The sequence below is a fragment of the Pristis pectinata genome, chromosome 23, assembly GCF_009764475.1.
Source record: "Pristis pectinata isolate sPriPec2 chromosome 23, sPriPec2.1.pri, whole genome shotgun sequence".
Lineage (NCBI taxonomy): Eukaryota > Metazoa > Chordata > Chondrichthyes > Rhinopristiformes > Pristidae > Pristis > Pristis pectinata.
The window spans coordinates 30,794,550-30,800,549 of record NC_067427.1 but is presented as its reverse complement, the minus strand read 5'-3'; positions in this window follow the sequence as shown (position 1 = coordinate 30,800,549).

The following is a 6,000-nucleotide window of genomic DNA, read 5'->3' as shown; positions in this document are numbered from 1 at the left end:
TAAGACTCTTTGTCCCACAGTAAGGATGTCAAAACAAGAGGATATAGGTCTAAGGTGAGAGAAAGGAGTTTTAAAAGGGATTTGAGGGTTAAGTTTTTACACAGAGGTTGATATCTGGAATGTGCTGCCAGAGGAGGTGGGTGGAATCAGATACGGTCACTATGTTTAAGAGACAAGCTCTTAAACAGGCAAGGCATTGAAGGAGACTGAGCTAATGCAGGCTGTGAGATTAGTGTAGACGGGTATGTACATGGTGGGCTGAAGGGCCTGTTTCTGTGCTGTACAACTCTAACTCTTTGACGACTTGCTGCCGCCTCCGGACAGCCCTGACTGCCACCCAGCTTTGTATCAGCAAACTTGGGTATGCAAGTGCCCGATAGATGCTGGAGGTGCATCAGTAGAGCGCAGCAAACTTAACCATTTTTAAACAGTATAGGACATAAAGACAAAGTTGAACTGTCCTCTCACTCTATAGGCGTTTTGCTCTAATTAGCAGTTTCCTGTAAGCAGGACGGCTGACGTGTGCAAGGAAACACAACAGTGAACGTAGGAGGTTGCTGTTCAGGCTGATAGAAGTTGGAACAATGGAGAGGGAGTTTCCTCTGCATCTTCCTGTGCCACACCTATTTTGACAGCATAGAAGGAGCTTCGTACCTGATCGTGCTGGGAATATTTGACGGAACAGTGTAGCAAGAACATTACCCTATGTCTGACCTGTAGTACAGCTGATCTGAGATGTGTGACAACGTAATACTGGGAGCCTGAATTAGAAAATGCACTGTCTCCAGTATTAACACCTCTCTGTGCTAAATATACTGAAAATGTGAGTAAAAGGCTCAGGAAGATGAGTGTGTGCCACACAGCAGCCCAGAACTCCTACTGTGGGGCAGATTCCAGTTATAGAGCAACACACTGAACGTCATGAGCATTGCTCACCGTGTTGTTGACGTGGGTACAAGATTGCAGAATTTGCATTTGGTTAACTGCATTTGGGTGTTCAATGTCAGAAAGCCCTGAGCACTTCATGACCAGCAGTGCACTTTGCTGGAGGATTCTTGCATTTACAAAGAAATGAAAATTGTGATGGAAACTCTTTATTAGAAAAATATTCATTCAACATAGCACAGTAGCGTTTCAGCTCACCTCTCCTCTCCTGAAGATGCTGACTCATTATGTATAGTCCATCAGACTCTGCCTACACTGGCACTTCAGTCATATGTGCCCAGCTTCAGTGTGATATTCATTTCAGGAGGCATCGTATCCAATTCCTTCTCCCCCCTCGATACACGGACAGTTTTCCTGTGACAGCACCTAAGTGGATTTTTCCATGTCTCAAGGGTGCCAGATCTTATTGTAGGGGTCCATCTTTTTACTGGGGTCTTGCTGTACATGTATTGGCTACAACAAAACTTTGTTGGTGGTGGCCTATAATGGCTATCCTGAACTAGTGAAAGGTGCAGTGGAAATGTGACTTGGGTGCTTTATACTAGGGTATCAGGTACCAAGCCTCAGGTGCCAGGGCTTTCAGTGCCAGGACCTCCAGCACCAGTGGCTCAGAGTACCAGGGCTTTGGGCACCAGGCCTGTTGTCTCAGCTGTGTGTCCTGCAGTGGGATTGTTGCAGTTCTGTGGTGAGCATTGATGATCATGCGACTCTCAGGTTATCTGCTGTTTTACAACTAAACTTTGGCCAGCCATCCACAACACAAGGTATTAAGGCCAGATAAAGCCTGCTGATTGTAAATCTTCATGTTACAGATTGATCCTACATTTTGCTTTGCTTAAACAAAGATAGCCAGCAACTCAGTATTTGATCTTCGATGAAGACATGTAAGACCAAGATGGGATGCGATTATTCAAAACGCAGTGACTATGTCCAGGAGTAGTGCACTGCATTGCCCTCCTTCCCTGTGCTCTGTGCTGTGACTGGAGAGTTTGGGCTCCAATCTGTCAACCATAGGGTAGACACACACATGTACCCCACACCCCAGACACAGAATCGTTAAGTGTGTCCAGGAATGTTTTCTCAAGCAAAATGTAGATGGCCCTACTAGAGAAGGGACTATACTCAACCTCCTCTTGGGAAATGAGGCTGGGCAAGCGGCTGATGTGTCAGTGCGGGAGCACTTTGGGACCAGTGACCATAACTCTGTTACTTTCAAGGTAATTATGGAAAATGATAGGGCTGGTCCACAACTTAATCCTAAATTGGGGCAAGGCTAATTTTGATTGTATTAGACAGGAATTTGCAAAGGTTGATGGGGAGAGGCTGTTTGCAGGTAAAGGGACGTCTGGCAAGTGAGAGGCTTTTAAAAGTGAGACAGGGAGAGTTCAGGGCAGATGTGTTCCTGTTAGAGTGAAGTGCAAAGCTGGCAGGATTGGGAAACCTTGGTTCACGAGGGATATTCCGGCTCCGGGCAGGAAAATGGGAGGGGGCATATGTCAGGTATAAACAGCTGGGATCAAGAGAATCCCTTGAATATAAGGGATATGGGAGTACACTTTGACCTCCTAGTGTCCTTTCTAAAAGTGGAGATGAGATGTCCCTGACAGATAAGATAAAAGAGAGTCCTAACAGATTTTATAAATATATTAAGAGTAAGAGGGTAGCTGGGGAGATAATCGGTGGTAACCTATGTGTGGAACTACAGAAGATAGGTGAGGTCTTAAATGAATATTTACCATGGAAAGGGACATGGAAGCGAGTGAGTTCAGGGAGCAGTGATATCCTGAAGCATATTAACATTATGAAGGAGGAGGTGTTAGTGTTTTAAGCTGGGGCCTGACCAGGAATATCCTAGGACATTGTAGAAACAAGGGAGGAGATTGCTGGTGCCCAGGCAGAGATTTTGGCCATGGGTGAGGTACTGGAAGACTAGAGGGTGGCTGATGTGCCTTTATTTAAGAAGGGATGCAAGGACAAGCCAGGGAACCACAGGCCGGTGAGCCTCACATCAGTGGTGGGGAAAGTTATTGGAAGGGATTCTGAGAGACAGGATCTATCTGTATTTGGAAAGGCGAGGACTGATTAGGTATAGTCAGCATGGCTTTGTGTGTGGGGAAATGTCTCACAAATTTGATTGAGTTTTTTGAGGAAGTGACCAAGAGGATTGATGGGGGCAGGGTTGTGGATGTTGTCTACATGGATTTTAGCAAGACCTTTGTCAAGGTCCCTCATAGTAGGCAGGTCCAGAAGGTTGAATACATAGGTTCCAGGGTGAGATAGCAAATTGGACCAAAAGTTGGTTTGGTGGAAGGCACACTTCACACATACTGTACAAAACTGTATGCACACTGCACACATACTGTACAACTCTGTATGCACACTGCAGATGTTCCAGATGTTGGAATGAGGCCAGGTCTGCCCTCCCACCACAATGCGGAAGGGTGAATGAGTTCCCTGCAGTATCTGAGACAGTGTTTACCACCCCCCCCCCCAAACAAACATCACTGAGAGACGTTATGTGCCGGCACCATGTGCCTGGAGCTCAGACTAACTGCCCTACACCTGCATCACAGCAGTGACTACATTTTAGAACTGCCTGGGGACTGGTAAAGGCCTTGGGGCCATCTGGGCTTTGTGGGATGTGCTGTGTAGGTGCAGATCTTCCCTTGTTTTCCTGCCCAGCAAACATATCCCTCGCTCTACCACTAGCACCGAGTCAGGAGATAGGCCCTGGTTCAGCGAGGAAAGACGTGCCAGGAGCAGCAGCAAATGATGAGGTCCCAGCCAAGTGAAGCTGCAACACAAGGGATCTCACACCGATGGATCAGATCTAAGCTCTGCAGTCCTATCACATCCAGTCATAAATGGTGGTGGATAATTAAACAGCCAACAGGAGGAGGCGCCAAGAAAATCCCCGTCCTCAACGTGGCAGTACCTGGTGTGCTAAATAAAGTTGCACTCACAACCGTGTTCAATCAGAAGTGCAGAGTGGATGATACATCTCAGCTTCGTCCCGCAATTCCCACTGTCACAGAAGTCAGTCTCAGCCAATATGATATCAAGAAATGGCTGATAGCATCCCAGCTGTAGGACTGAAGACCTGTGCTCTAGAGCTAACTGCACCTCAAGCCAAGCTGTTCCAGTAGAGTTATTTGACAACATAGATAGTTGCCCGGGTATATTCTGTTCACAAAAAAGCAGGACAATTCCAATTGTTTCAATCAGTCTACTCTGTCATCAGCAAATTGATGAAGGATGTGTCATCAACAGTGCTAGAAAGAAGCACACTCACCAATAACATACTGACTATTACAGTCTTTGTCAGAGCGTTGATTCCAGGGGTGAGGTGAGAGTGACTGTTCTTGACATCAAAGCAGCCTTTGACCAAGTGTGGCATCGAGGCACCCTAGTGTGGGTGCACAGTGGTACCCCACGAGGTGCAGTTGGCTTCACACGTCAGTGACTCAGGTTCAATCCTGACCTCTGGTGACGTCCATTTGGAATTTGCCCTTTTTCCCGTAACCACACGGGTTTCCCCCAAGTGCTCCAGATTCATCCCACATCCCAAGTTCTGGTTGATAGTTTAATTATCTGATGTCAACTACGCCTGGTGTAGGTGGATGGCAGGAGAGGTGTCGGGATGGTATGGTGGGAGGTGGTTGGAATGTTAGTGGGCATATGTGAGAGAATAAGTTACAGGGTAATGTGGGGGAATGGGATCATGAGATTGTTCAGCGAGTTGGCATAGACTCATGGGCTGAATGGCCTCCAATATCGGAGTGAAATGTGAAAATATAAATACAATAATGTCCGTGGGCATCAAGGGGAAAACACTCCAATGGATGGAGTAATACCTCACACAAAGGTTGTGGTTGGAGGTAAATCATCCCAGCCTCAGGACATCATTGCAGGAGTTCCTTGAGGCTGCTTCATCAATGACCTTCCCTCCATCATGAGGCCAGAAGTCAGGATATTTACTGATGAGCGCACAATGTTCAATTTGATTGGCAACTCCTCAGCAAATGCAGCAAGACCAAGACAGCATTCAGACAGGGGCTGATAAATATCAAAAACTGTTGTGTCATAAAAGTGCTGCACAATGACCGTCTCAATCAAGAGAGCATCTAACCACCTATCCTTAACATTCAGTGGTATTACTGTCACTGTCCTCCAACATCTTGGGGTCAACTTCAACTGGACCAGACACTCAAATAGACCAGCAACATATTCGTATTGGTTTATTATTGTCACTAGTACCGAGGTACGGTGAAAAACTTGTCTTGCATACCGATCATACAGATCAACTCATTACACAGTGCATTGAGGCAGTACAAGGTAAAACAATAGCAGAATACAGAGTAAAGTGTCACAGCTACAGAGGAAGTGCAGTGCAGGTAGACAACAAGGTGCAAGGTCATAACAAGGTATTTTGTGAGGTCAAGGGTCCATCTCATCATATAAGGGATTCGTTCAATAGTCTTATCACCGTGGGATAGAAACGGCATGTCCACAAGCTTCAAGGCTGGGTGTCCTGTGGTGAACAACTCACCTCCTGATATCCCAAGAACTTTCCACCTTCTACATGACACAAAGTGGGTGTGTGGTGGAGCACACACCTGGATGGCTGCACTTGCCTGGATGGCTGCAGCTCCAACAACTCTTGAGAAGCTCAACACCCTCCAGGACAAAGCAGCCCTTTTGATTAGCCCCCGTCAAACACCCAAACATTGATTCCCTCCACTAGCACCAGTGTACTGTGGCTTCGGGCATCTCTCAAACACCCGGCTCTACCTCTAAGAAGAAGTGTAGCAGGCATGTGGAATGCCACCACCTGCAGGTCGCACATCACCATGACTTGGAAATATACCTCTGATCATAGAGGATCACAGCAGGGAAACACGCTGACCATCGAGCATCCATTTCCATTAATCCTGTTTTATTCTCCACACATTCCCATCAACTCCCCCCAGATTCTACCACTCACCTACACTAGGGGTAATTTAGTGTGGCCAATTAATTCACCAAACCCCATGTCTTTGGGATATGGGAGGAATC